This window comes from Leptinotarsa decemlineata, unplaced genomic scaffold (assembly GCF_025532065.1).
Source record: "Leptinotarsa decemlineata unplaced genomic scaffold, Ldec_3_MD MMD2_tig00002974_RagTag_RagTag, whole genome shotgun sequence".
In the NCBI taxonomy this organism is placed as follows: Eukaryota; Metazoa; Arthropoda; class Insecta; order Coleoptera; family Chrysomelidae; genus Leptinotarsa; species Leptinotarsa decemlineata.
The window spans coordinates 7,618,504-7,633,912 of record NW_027412578.1 but is presented as its reverse complement, the minus strand read 5'-3'; the positions used below and the strand labels follow the sequence as shown (position 1 = coordinate 7,633,912).

Below are 15,409 nucleotides of genomic sequence, written 5' to 3'. Positions count from 1 at the left end.
AAACAACTACTTTCATATATTCATTGAATTAGACGGGAGAAAACTCACTTTCAAAACAAATACTTCAATATAAACATTGAATTATACAAAAAACACTTTTTCCAATTCAATTTGTACATCAAACATTCGTTATAGAATTGAATCAGAGATCACTCCCAGGACTGCTAAACAAAATAGTATATGAAAGAGGTAAAATTTCACATTCACGAAACAGTGTCATGCTCAGCAGCGGACATCCGATATCTGGAATAAGACTTGCCTTATTGCCTCGTCAGCATCAATTGAGTGCTTTATCTTGTAATGTTTCCAAATTGGTGCTGAAGAGGCCATAAGGAAAATGTCTCACTACGAAATACCGGATGTCGGCCATTGAGGATGACAGTGTTTCATGTGTGTGAAATTTCACCTCTTTCATATACTATATTCTGTAGCAATCCTGTGAATGATATCTGATTCGATTCCATAATGAATGTTTGGGGTACAAACTGAATGGGAAAAAGTGTTTTCAAATTTGTTTGGAGGTGGTTGACAATGTTTTATGGTGAATTTCATCAGTTCGGATTTCCATTGCTTAATTTGCTATAAAATGATTTGAAATGGCTGAAGAAAATGAATAGTTGAAAATAACAATTATATAAAGTAGAAAAATCCTGTAATGTAATTGCAATGAAATAAAATACAAGCAACAATTGAGAATTGGGCAATTGGAAATAAATGAAAAGATTTTAAGCTTAGTTATTCCACGACGTTCCGATTGTTAGTATCCACAATCGTCTGACGGTGATGACTGGAATTATTCCTCCGAAAGATGACTATTTGTGGGTCGTTCGAGTACTTCCACCATTCCCCCCTTTCCTCTTTCCCCTTGATTATGGGTTTCGATATGTTTCGAAGTTCTACGCTAGCTTGACTGAATACTATGTGTGATTGATGACTTGTTGACTTTATGGTAACTCATGATCACTTAAATGAAATGAATAAAAACTCTTTTGTCTAACGGGATCTATACTTGATAATGGGATCAATCCCGAAACCGGTCGTATAAATAAAATTTTCCAGTGGTATTTAAACAAAAGAGTTTCAATTCATTTCATTTAATTGACTTAATATGTTGTTGGCTTTTTTGAATTCCTTTCTAAACAAGTGTTTCTTCCTGTGGATAAACTTGATGGTTTGTTGATGAGTCCAAACATGCTCTGCTATTCTCGATTTGCAGGTTTCTCCTCGCTGTATATGTTTCTTATACACGGCAATGAAGACTTTCAAAGATATAGGATTTTCCGCACTCGCAAAGTATTCAATAAATGCAAATTTTTGTAATCGCAGTCCACGTTTGGTGGCCTGGTTTTCATGAGGCTGCTACGGATAGTGTTTCCGAATCTAAAGCAGGTTCTGGTGTTGTACTTGGACCCAATTCTTCTTATCCTTTCCGACAATTCTCTGATGTAGAGAAATACAAGTACTGGTTGTGGCAGCTTCTCTTTCTTGCGAGGCTCTTGATGTCTTTTAGCCATCACTTGGAGGTAACCATTCCGTCTAAAATCATTTTTCATGATGCCTAGTTCCTTGTGGAGTCTACTAGATTCTTGATGAATTCTCTTTCAGTCGATTGATGGTCGTTGTATTCAGGGTTCAAATGCTGTTCTATGTGAGTGGGCTTCTGGTACACAGATGTTTCCCACTTATTGTTGATCCCCTTCATCAATACGTCTAAAATGGTAATTCGTTGTGAACTTCTTTCTCCATGGTTTCATATTATGGAAATGTCGTCAACGTTTTTCAAACAGACTCGGGGCTTCATGTACGCTTCCTCAATTGCCAGAGTTCCACACCACTCTATACATATGTTGGCTCATGTTGCGTAAATAATTCGTCCTTCAGTTGGAAATAGCAGTTTCGTACACAACATTCTAGTAGTTCCATGATTACTTCTGTAAGTGACTTCTTCCTATCTTCCAGGTCCCCGTCTTCAGATAGCTTTCTCTGTATGATTTGAAGTGCTTCTAAGACAGCAATTTGGGAAATGAATGTGAACACTAAATATTTCATTGTTAACGAAAAATCAACGGTAAATTATGTAAATATAGGACCAACAAAGTCAAAATGAAGCCGATGATTTGAAATATTCAACGCACTGAAAAAGAGAGAAATAGAAAAAGTAGAGTTGAGAAGTTTCATTCAGATAATTTAGCTGATATGTTCGTATTCCTCTAGGCTAAAAAAATAAAACAAACCCCAATAATGCCCAACGGCTATATTTCATGAACTATCTGAGTAACGGAAATCGATATTTCATACGATATTATAGAGAATGAATTCATTTGAAATTCTAAAATGACATTTGTTACTATCATCATCCAGTAAGTATATTATCTGAAATCTATAACATTCACTGGTGATTAGGATTTCTCGTTCTTTGGACACTGCGAAACTGGAATACATTTTTTCGTCACTTCGTCTCTCATGAGGTCTGCCTCACACACACATATGGGAACACAAACGTCGATACAATCTCCTTCAAATGGTTCCGGAAATCGGTTCTGGCAAGTTGGTATCTCCAAACATGCCGATGCACACGAAATGTACAATTCTTTGTCTCCGCATGTATCTGAAGAAACAAAACAAAATCATCGAAAATAATAAATTTCAATCAATCTACCATATCAGATGAAGATTTCGTTCAGATATATACAGGGTAGGCCATCGAAAACTTGACATAGAGGTTTTGGGTACTAATCTTGCAAATCCTAAAAAACGCTCAGACAGGTCGATTTTTATTGGGAGGGGGACAGTTTTTTTCCCCATTTACAGCATCGTCACTTTAACCCCGGAGCAGAGTGGTGAACAACCTTTGGAATTTTAATAGAGAACTGGAGGCGAGTCGCACATCGTTTGAAAGATCTTGGAATTTTCTAAACAAGGGTGAACTTTTTTTTTCATTTGGAAGAACCATATTAAATTCAGAGTTAGATGGGCACCTCCAGCTTCCATGCAATGATAGAGATTCTACTGGAAACGTTCTCGAACATTGTGGAGCATTTCTGGAGTGATTTGGCGACATTCATTTGTGATTCGTTGCCGTAAATCTTCAAGTGATGCAGAAGTAGTACAGTAAATTCTGATTTTCAAGTGAGAGAAGGAGATTAATAGTATCTTCCAGAAGCTCCAGATAAATTTTTTCGGTTGAATTGCCTTCTAAAAACAATGGGTCAACAATACGGTCACCAAAAATTCCAGCCCATACATATTTTTTGTGGACGTTGAGTATGCACTTCATGTAAAATGTGAGGATTTGAATCAGCCCAATAGTGACAATTATGGCGATCAACTGTGCCATTTAGAAAAGAAGGACATTCATCACTGAAGCAAATGTTGAAAACAAAATATGGATTTTCCACCTCTCTTTCACTAACCAACTTGCAAAATTGCAAGCGTCGATCGAAATCATCTTCATTCAGTTCTTTCGTTGATTTGATTTTGTAAAGATGCATTTTGTGGGTGTTTAAAATATGCCGAATGCTAGTTCGTGACACCCCGAAAACAAATGCTAACAAACAAAGTATGGTCAAGCTCAACATGGCCCAGAATTGCCACTTGTGTCGCCTCATTTGTTACTGGTGGTTCGATTTGCCGTTTTTTATTTGCTACAAATCCACTTGCGCGAAATTTTAAAATTAAATCGAAAACATACTGTCGCGACATATTCTTTCCATGTTGTTGATTGAACAGTTCAGCGGCTCTCGCAGCACAACATCTATTTCCATAGTACAGTTCAGTCAACTCAACTCTCTCTGCAGTTGTGTGAACCATTGTTTCTTTAGCAACACTTCACGGCACTCACTACTAGTAATGATGTAGATATCACTTTCAACATTGAAATGAGAAATAGAAAGAGCATTTTTAACCATTCCTCAATTGTAATTGTCCTCTTATCAGAGAAGAACTAAAAAATTAACAGAAAACTAGCGTAAGAAACAAATGAAAGACTTCCAAAAATATTCAAACCTAGCAGTGGCGTGCAGCAATTTGTTGCTATTAACAATATTGAAAAAGGTAATTATCGGAAAGAACTCTTTTAAATATGTCTAAATTCAAAAAACTGTACAACATTGTTTAGAGAATTCCAAGATCTTTCAAACGATGTGCGACTTGCCCCCTATTCCCTATTAAAATTCCAAGGATTGTTCACCCCTCTGCTCCGGAGTTGAAGTGACGACGCTGAAAATGGGGAAAAAAACTCCCAATATAAATCGAACTGTCTAAGCGTTTTTTCCGGATTTGCAAGATTAGTACCCAAAACCTCCATCTAAAGTTTTCGATGGCCCACCCTTTATGTACATGGACTATTTGAAAAATGAGGTGGATGTGAAATGTCGCAAGCTACGTATATTCGGGTAGATATTTTCTTATTTTTTAAGTTGGTTCATTCGTTCCTAACATATGTTTACATTATCAGCAATTTCAGTCTCTTGGTGGTTTTAGAGTCATTTTCATTGTGTCTATTTTCAGACATCTAAAGAAAATCAAATTATATTTCTATCCGATGGAAACAATTGATATTTCATTATGATTCAAAACTCAGTATAGTCATGATAACAATCAAATATTTGCACAATGAACATTCTGTTGAAAGAATCTGTTGATTTTTTTTTCCGTTACGCAGATATCTCTCTTTAACGAAAGATAACTCTCAAATATCGAAATTTGTTTGAAAAAATTCTAATGTGGCTTCAATTCATTTATATAAGCTGTAGTTATAAAGCCGAAATGTTTACTACTATACTTTGTGTAACCAAATGACTAGGAAACCTATGCGCAACCTCAGAGTCATCAATGGGTTCTCCTGATTCGTTTGGTTACATTTTGTGCAAATGTTTAACATGTTGCAAATTTTATTCAAAACTTTTGTTTATAAGGGACATTATGTGAATGATCTTTTAAGGATAAATAAATTTATTTATTATTATTATTATTATTGATAATGAATGTTTCGAAGTGAATTCTATCATCATAAAAACATTTATGGAATAATTTTTTGATGATTTTCGAATACAATTTGGTCAGTCTATATGGATTTTTTATTCAAGCAGTGTTTCAGTGCATTATTTTCTATAAAAATCAAAATTAACTATTATTCAATTCAAAAATATTATATGCTATGAAAATTGTGTGAATTCCAATCTACCAAGAAAGTAGATTTTACATTCACCGGCCCTTGAGACAGACCAAATATACGCGGTCTTGATGCACAGATAAATGAACACTTCAATTATGAAATATAAAAATATAAATAACTTACTGATGACTCGATAGTGTGTTGTAGTGTGATTTTGCATCCTTTGCAGGAGGTTGCTCGTTTTAATTATCTAAATCATCACTGCCAGACATTTTTTATTTCCAATTATAAAAAAAAATTTGTTTAGTAAGCACAGGTTATGTTTACTGTGGCAAACACAACTGTATACACTATAGGTATCCGAACTCAGTGTGGCAAGAGAGATAGCGTAACGTCAAACCAGTTGGAAGAGAATCGCACAGCAATTGGTTTTATGTGCGGATATAGATGTTTCACATCAAAAAAACAAATTTTTCTGTTGAAGCCGCCTATCCGGCACTGAAGGTGATTAACGTTGCGTTTGAATTTTCTTTATGACGGTTTGGTATACAGATTGAGAAGGAAAATATAATTGGAACTAACCGGAGGAAGTATTATTTCGAAGTTCATAATCATTGAAACATTTTCCACTGCGTTCTCCGGTAATGTTTTCCTCCTGAATCATTCATGGGAATGGAAAGTTGAATGAACATACAAAATTGATAAATATAGATTTGATAAATTCAGAAACAATTTGTGAACTAACCTGAAAATATCCCTTTGGGACCAATGGGAGGTAATGCAAAGCAGATACTCATTGAAAAAGCGAAAACCGTCAGTTTCAACATTTCTATTTTTAACACTTGATACGTCTTCAGCTTACGAGACAACTTTCGAGACACTGATCATATCACTGGTTAAGCTGTTTCATATATTAGGTACACGACTGTAGCCCAGTCATATGAGTCAAAATTTTCAATAAATCTATCGTTAATTACATAGCAACTTGTAACTCACGGATTTCGCAAAAATGTTTGTTTGGAAACTAATTACAAAATCGAATTTGTAACATCTGAATGTTCTATACTCCTATGCGGTAACTATCAACACGTTTGGAATTATAATAACTTTTCAATCGCGAAAATGATCTGAAATAGACCTGTTTCATTACTTTTTGAAACTCTAATTTATGAACATACCAAGTGATTTTCCAGTAGAGTTTCAAACTAGTTCAATGAATGACAATTAAAATTTTATTCTGCTGAAAAAAAAAAAATTTATATTCGCAGAAATGTCAACAGGAGCTGAAAAATTAAAAAAATTATTAACAAGAAATGAAAATTAAAAATATAAAATTAAAAGATTCCAAACCAAGTTACTTCACGACGTTTCGATTGTTAGTATCCACAATCGTCTTCGGGTGATAACTGAAGTTATTTCTGCATATGATGTTGGCGATACAACTGCCGCAATAGATTTTCAACTATTGGAACATACTTGCAGACCGGTTTTGGGCTGTTTGGCCTCTCGTCAGAGCAAGGAAGTAGCTATCATCAACATAAAGTCGATGAATTCCGATTATTGAAAATCGAATTCCTTCAGAGTATCATTTCTCGAACCAGGCTGAAGCGAACAACAAACAACAAGTTTGTCATCGCCCCATCTGCATGTGAACGAGATAACCAACGGTATATCCGAAATTCCTCGTATAAGCAAAGAAAACTTTACACATATAGTGATATGCGAATATTATGCGGTTGGTTACCTAGTTCACAGGCAGATGGGGCGATGACAAACCTGTTGTTTGTTGTTCACTTCAGCCTGGTTCGACGAATGATACTCAGAAGAAATTCGATTTTCAATAATCGGAAATCTTCCACTTGAAGATGATCACTTCGTGATCGAAACATGTGTCGAGGTGTTGAGTTAATGGTTTGCTGTTGGTGTAAAAGTCCAGTGGAAGAACATTTTCCATTTCATTACGGACGATGAATTTCGCTCTTTATTTCATTTTCAAGTTGAATATATACGTTATGTTGTGTTTTTTTGTTTTGGTTAAGAAATAATAAAGGCGATTTTCATTTCACCGTAGTGTGCGCTCCCCACACCGTGGAGTGAGTGATCATTGGGTCCGAGAATCATGTGCCCTGAGCAAGCGCAGTGAGCCAACAATGACAGCCTTCTGCATCTGTGCGGCTAAGATTTCTGCCTCAGTGCGGCAAGTCGATATGGTTTTAAGATTCGAGAGTAGAGAGGACTTCATTCCACCAAGGACTCCAATAATCAGAACAACCATCTTAACAGGATGATCTGGATAGAGTCTGCGGAGTTCGAAGAGAAAATTTCGATAGTTTATTCGTTTTTCCTCCTCTTTTCTGACGATATTCGTCTCGCCCAGAGCTGAAAACTCCAAGACAAATATCGTTAGGCTCTGGTGGTCGAGAAGGACTACATCAGGCTTATCAGCTTGTATGGGCCTGAGGATGAGGAACGAATAGTTCCAATGAATTTGGCACTTCTCGTTCCCCACAACGGATTCAGTATCCCCGGAAGGTAGGGCAACACCGGTGTCTCGTCAATACCGAAAGAGTGCCGAAGATGGTAATAAAGCACTCTTAGGGCCGCGTTATGTCGATGGATATAGACCTGAGGAAAGCGAACGTCAGGCGCTTTGATAAGCCAAGGTCTCCAATTTTATTGAAGAAGACCCCATGCATTGGCTCATCCTTGTGTCTCCGCAGAAGTAAGGTGATCTCTGCGGCTTTCATCTGAGATTTTTGCTGAACGGGTTCCAACTCGGTGACAGAATAGTGGTCATCTCGTTTAGACTCGAAAACTATACCAAGTTCATCAGCTGCTCGAGCAGTTGCCCTGAAGAGAAATGTTTCAATTCCTGCTCTCTCATGGTCACGGACCATGCAGAGAAGGGGATCCGAACTCCTGACGACTTTACAGGTTGTATCCAGTACCATTTTGTCATGTAGACACTCCAAACTCAAAAGTTTACAACCTCTCTGTTGTCGGGGGAAGTACAACCGTGGAACGGACGATTTGGGATGCAAACTCCTATAGAGAAGCATCATTTTTCGGGTCTTTACGTCGAGTTGATACAGCTCCTTCCGAGTCCACTTCACTACTACAAACGAGTATAGTAAGATTGGAACGGCAAGCATAATTGTTGCAGCAACTTTGTTCTTCCCCGACAGTTAAGATGACCAGATCTGTCGAAGTTTGTGCTGATACTTGCCGCGGAGAGAGTTTTTCACTGCTGTTACCTCTTGTGAGTGGCGTTGTTCCACCCCGAGGTAAGTATACGTCTCTCCAACATCCAGATGGTGTAGGATGCTTCCATCTACGAGCTGCACATCCTCTCCGTAGTCCCCGCATCGTCCTCTTTTGAGGATTATTATTATTATTCATCGACTTTATGTTGATGACAGGCACTTTCTAGCACTGACGAGCGGCCACACAGCGTGAAACCGGTCTGCAAGTGTGTTCCAATAGTTGAAAATCTATTGCGGCAGTTGTATCGCCAACAGAATATGCAGGAACAACTCCAGTGAAGGATTCTGCACTGACACCTTACTGATATAATCCAACGTCCTTCGTGGTATTAGCCAGGGTAGTAGTTGTTTTCTGAAATGTATCAGTTCATCAACCTGCAATGTAGGGAGTTGAGACTGGCCTGAACGAATTGTTCATTTAGATGATTCGATTTATAGCCTTCAAGTATGCACACTGGCTCTATGTGAAAAATTTACAAAAAGTTGAAAATAGTTCACGAATGCAAAATTCCTCCAGTTTTCACAATTTTTTTTATGACTTTTCAATATGATATAAAATGTAATTTGACTGATTTGTCTGCAAATTCTCATGTTTCCTCATAGATGATGCCTAATTTGACTGTGCTATGTTTGGAGGAACATTCAATGTAACATTTTTTTATGTATTTATAATATAATTTCAAGCCCACGGCAATTCACAGGAAGAACCAGGTACTTCACTTTTTTTTGCATTCAAGTTCATTCGAATAATACCGGTTTTTCCCAAATATGATTTGTACATCACCGAGTGTTTGTGTTCATTCATTACGATCATCATGTTGACCTTGTAGGATGTTTATGATTGTTGAATCTGTCAACGACATGTAAATCACGTTGGGCGTATCGTAGTATGTATTTATTGTGAAAATGTATGTATGTATGTTATCAGTGAACAAAAACGAGGATTACAATTATTGTCGTACCTTCATAAATATAATCAGAATATGAAATTTTTATATCTCCCGAACAACTTTATTTCCACTTCAACTTGTTATTTTTCAGATATACTGCATAATTAGTTTTTTGATATCAGCAAGTTACCTGTTTGCAATGAAAGATACAAAGAGAAATGCAGTAGTGATTTTCGTAGGCGAAAATATATCATATGAACCAAATATGAACCATAGCCAATTCTCAACTTTGACATGACGTGCTCCGCGAATTTGAGTTTATTGTCAATTATGAAACCCAGATTTCAAGCGGATGTTCTGAAAGAAATAATCTCATTAGCCATACTAATGTTCAAAGATGCCTGCAATTCTTCTCTGATTCTATCATTACAAAAAAGTATAGCCATGGATTTTTTTTTCAATGATATGATATTTCAAAAAGTTTTTGCAGATCATATTTGAAAGAATATTCTGATAGGTTAAAGGAAAAGTCGTGTCGTCTGCGTATAGATGATACTTGCAACGAGTTGATGACTTTACGAACTGTGCAGTATAAATTGCATGAAATAATGGAACCGAAATACTTCCTTGAGGTACACCAGCGGTGACAATAATCGCCGTCGATGTCTCATTTTTATACACTACTCGCTGTAATCTGTTCTTTAGGCATTATTTTATCAAATCGCAAGCACGCACAGAAAAACCGATATGATTTAGAATATAATTGTATGATTCAACATATCGAACGCTTTTGTGTAGTCTAGAGTACCAGGATCGTTGGTTTACTTTCCATTCCCCTCAGAACATCATCTGAAACATCAGTCAATGCAGACTTACAGCTGTAACCTGGCCGAAAACCTGATTGTTTCGCCGGTGAATAATTTATCGAGTTGAGACTCAATGGCTCTTTCGAGCACTTTTGAAAGAACAGGTAGAATCGAAACTGAACGTAAGTGTGAAAACTCTGACGGTGAACTTATTTTTGGCAGAGGATTGACGAGAGCTTCCTTCCATAACTGTGGAATATAGGAGTTTTGTACACAAGACTTGATTATATACGTTATATCTGGCACAATGAAGGGGCAGTATATTATTATTAGAGTAAAATTGAGGTTATCACGCCTAAATGTTTTAGACTTGATATCTTTCAAAGTTTAAAAAACAAATTTTTCAAATCACCTTCAAACTAGTAAACTAGTGCTTGGCTGGCAAGAGTTTTTAAATCAGTCAACAAAGTACAGATTGAGGTCCTCAATGTCCTGTAGTTCGTCTGGTTGCCATTTTTGTTTTTGATTGAGTTTTTTAAATTCACAGTTCAGAAATGCTTTTTTTCGGTCCTTACAGCAGCAGTGACAACATTTCTCATAGTTTTGTAATGTTCCCTTCGTTTCACCATTTTTGTTAACCGATAATGATTGAGTGATGCATTCCTTAGTTTTTGCAATCTGCGAATATTATCTGTAATCCATGGACTATCAATTTTTTTATATAGATTATATATGTCATTGGTATGTGTACATTATACATACTTTTCTCGACGCATGCTATCCAACCTAGTTGTCGCCTGAAGAAGATGAAGAACCCTAACTTCTTATTCTGAAACTGATCTCAAAACTGGTGGCAAAAATATATCGATCAGACTAAGCGAGCTATCGAAACCCGTTTCCATGAACGGATAAGACATAGTATCGCTCAACACACCTTGGAGAAGTAAAATATAATATTTATATTTCTCTATGTGAACCCACTCAAGATTTTTTTTGTAAATTTGAATCTTGATAGGAAATACATTTTTTTAATAATATGTGATAATTGTGGGTCCTGTTCCATATGACGATCAAGTACTCAGCTTTAATATTTTAAAGAATCAGCCTCATAGATGAATGTTTCTTTATTAATGATCATATGCTCCATGTTCTGTAGATTGTTAGTGAATGATGGTTTTATCGAGATTTTGAGTTGATTCGTTGTATTTGAACTATCCAAATATTCATTCGGAGTCATCTTCTGTTTTTGATTTTGAGTCTTGCCAAAAATCTGTATTGTAGAGATCACCGCAAGGTCCGCCTAGCTGAAAATGATACCTTCTAACATCTGCATTAATAATCTACTGATAGATTTTTTGAATGATACAAGGACCCAATACAGTTTTTGTGGGATACCAAGAGTTATCATTTATGAGCCACTTATCACACCATCGATATTCATATCCCGTTTTTGGTTAGAAAGATTTGAATTCATCAACTCGTATGACTTATTTCTGTCACCATTTTCTTACAGAGTTTTTATGGTGAACGATATCAAATAACTTGGAAAAATTCAAAAACAATCACAAAGATGGATCAAAAATATACAGTTTAATTCAAATTCGACCCCCACAATTGGGATTTCCTAAACTACACGAGATACGTCGAAGTATTTGCAAACGAAATACCTTCAACGTCAGAAATAATTGTATTTTTTCAGTAAGGGTTATTCGGATGATCACTACAGTAAGTGAGTTACTGAAAATACTTTATATCTTAAATTATATGAAGGAACAATTTGTTCAGACCAGTCACAATTCCCTTCACTGTAGGTTGATGGACTGACACCTATCAGAAATAAACTACTCCCCTGGCTAATACCACGAAGGGCGTTGGATAATGTCCGACAGGTGTCAGTGGAGGATTCTTCACTGAAGTTATTCCTGCATATGCTGTGTTTTCTGATAGGTGTCAGTCCATTTATATTACGTTGAGACTGGCCTGAATGAATTATTCCTTTAGAGGATTTGATTTATAACCAATCTTCAAGTATGCCCACTGACTATATGTGAAAAATACTTTTTATTTAATCAAGCTCAGTGTTAAACTTCAGCTAATGTTTTTATGCACCTCGTTTTAGTTGAATTCATTCTACAGATATATTTCAAACGTTTCTTGGTATAAGGTAACCACATTGAATCCCCACATGATTTTTTATATTAGGAAAATCAATATCAATAACTCCATTCAAAATATGGATAAACTTAATGATTACCTATTTGGAGTCTTATAAATATATATGAAATATATAAAAATAAGGGCTCGAGATCTGACTGTGCATCTTACAGGCCTATATCGCTACTTAGTCAGTTTTCTAAGATTATTGAATACTGTTTCTATCAAAGATTATATGATTACTTTGAATCATTTAGATTATTTTCTTCTAGTCAGAATGCTTATAGAAGAAATAAATCCACTGTTGGCGCAATTGATCAACTCATTAAACATGTGTTGGAAATCTTGGAAAACAAACAGCAAACTCTGGGGTTATTTTTTGATTTGAGCAAAGCTTTTGACCTCGTTGACCATGACATACTGCTACACAAATTGCAGTTTTATGGTATACGTGGTCCTGCATTGAATTGGGTTAGATCTTACCTGACTGGCCGTAGTCAGCTGGTCTGTGTGAATGGAATTAACTCTGTAAGTGAATGTATAGTAAGAGGGGTACCTCAAGGCTCTGTTTTAGGACCTCTTTTATTTTTGGTTTTTATTATCGATCTTCCGAAATTTTGTTCGAAAGCTTCCATTATTATAATTTTTGCGGATGACACTAATATCTTGGTATCTGCGGAAACTATGTCCGAAGTAATTGTCAAAGCTAATGAAGTGACTGATCAAATTGAGGAGTGGTGTTCTACAAATGGTCTGCTGCTAAATTCTGCCAAATCTCAAATGCTCAACTTTGTTACTAAAAATATAACTATTGATAAAAGCTATTTGGTAAGATTAAATAATGAAAATTTACATCAAGTTAATTGTACTAAATTCTTGGGTGTTGATATTGATAATAAACTTACCTGGAGTTTCCATGTTGATAATGTCAAACTGAAGCTCAGTAAACATATATATTTACTTCGCAGGTTGAAACAAACAGTCTCTTTTGATGTTCTCATGCTTTTATACTACAGTTTAATTCAGTCAGTGATTTCCTATGGTCTTGAACAGTGGGGCTTATCAGCTAAAGCTGATGAAGTGTTTGTTATTCAGAAAAAGGTAATCAGAATTCTGGCTGGGGCATCTTCAAGTGCAAACTGCAGGCCATTATTCATTCGTTATAGTGTATTAACAATGCCTAGTTTGTATATCTACCAAACTCTGATATATATAAGAAAAAATATTTCAATTATTCCTAGAAATGAGCAAATCCATGAACATTTCACCAGAAATAACCTTCAACTTTATCAGCCTTATAGTAGATTGACAGTATCGAAGAATCACCCCATGTGCTGTGGGATAAAACTATATAATAAGCTTAGTAATGACATTAAGTCCTCAAACATCAATGTCTTTAAAAGGAAGCTCAAGGTTTTTCTATTGCAAAAAGCATACTACTCTGTGGATGAGTTTCTCCTTGAGTCATAATCATAATTTGATTGTAGCTTAGTGATTTTATTTTTATTTAAGTTATGCTTTGTATTTGTTTTTCTATAATAGTTTGACCTGTTGTATCAGCCAGTATTTTATGATGATGTTTGCCTAATGTGATTGTAAATGAACACTGATTCAATAAATGTTTGATTGATTGATTGATTGATTGATACAGAGCCATTATTACTGGCAATTAAACAAATTGCAAAGTTGCTACTCCTGAAATTCAATAATAGTGATTTTGAGATCACAAGTGAAAATGACGGCGACTAATAAAAACAGACGATTTTTTTAATCAACGTGTATTTTATTGATGATTGTCGCTTGCGACTAAAACCATATAAGCTGATTGGCCTAGAACGACCAGGATTGTTTGGTATTTGGACAATCTGAAACTGGAATGCATCGATATGTTATATCATCTCTGATGTATCCTCCTTCACATAGACATTTGGGAGCACATTCCAGGGTATTCATATCTGGACAGTGTTCTGGAAATCTATTTTGGCACGTTGGTATTCCTTCACAGCCAAAGACACAGACGTCTAAATATTCGTTGTCCCCACAATCATCTGAAATAAAAAAATGTGAAAACAGCGATAATTCACCTCTCCGTCTCCATCAAATTGGAGAAGATTCTCATGATTACTATTATAAATTCCACCCATCGAGTTCTCTACACTAAGTTTTGATATAACGGAGGAAATATCGTCATCAGTAACCAATGATCAGTATCCACATCCAGAGATGAATAGTCACTGAGTATGAAAATCAAGTAGCCTGAGTCACCAGGAAAGGATCTGAAGAGTTTGGAAAGAAATTGAAGATAGTTTATCATTAATATTCATATTTTTCTCACCCTGAGCTGAAAACTCCACGACGAATATAATAATAATAACGACTTTATTATTTTTACATATTGGTAAATTTGCTCTTATCTATGAACATCAATAAAAATCACAACAGTGACAAGAAGAAACAACTGAATACGTACAAGAATGAGTAGTATTGACCAATACTGAAAAGAAATATCTCCAAATCCAAATTCGAATTTTTGCAAGCTTCTGAATTCTGGGCGGATAATGTTGTAGATTGTACTGATTTCATTTATATCTCTTCGAATACCTGAAGGATGTACAGATATGCTGAACAAACTGCCAGTGAACTCATCAAGGTGTGATTGCGACTACGGTAGACTGAGATTTCGAAGACTGAGATCCTAGTACACCAGAATGAAACCATCAATGTTCGACTTCAACCTACTCGACCTGAGAAAAGCAACGTTCATCTCTAATGTTCTCTAGTGTATAGTGTATATTGGACAGACCTAAAGACTTCTAAAAGGTCGAATTACGTCTCATAAAAGTGATTGCAGAAATGTTTTACCATGTGCATTATCAGAACATGTAAATTCATTAGACCACCAAATGGACTATACTAATGCTAATATTTTAGAAATTGAACAAAATTCCTACAAACTTTCTTTTCTAGAAATGATACACATAAATGAAGAATTAAAATCCATGAATGAAAGAACTGACTTGAATGCTCTCAGTCAAATTTATACTTATTTGTTTGAATTAGATAATGATAATTGAAGAAGAAATAGTAATGCTGATTCATGCAGTATGTAACTGATGTAAAACAAATTATTATTTTTATGTTATCAACAAATACGTGTCATTTATTGATTCATGTCAAAAT

General features: G+C 35.6%; 1 protein-coding gene across 2 annotated transcripts in view; it reads left to right on the top strand.

The window, feature by feature from the left end:
- Positions 1-15,409, top strand: part of LOC111502416 (defective proboscis extension response 7) — a 724,909-nt gene that overhangs the window by 313,236 nt on the left and 396,264 nt on the right. The gene's annotated exons all lie outside the window — the stretch shown is intronic.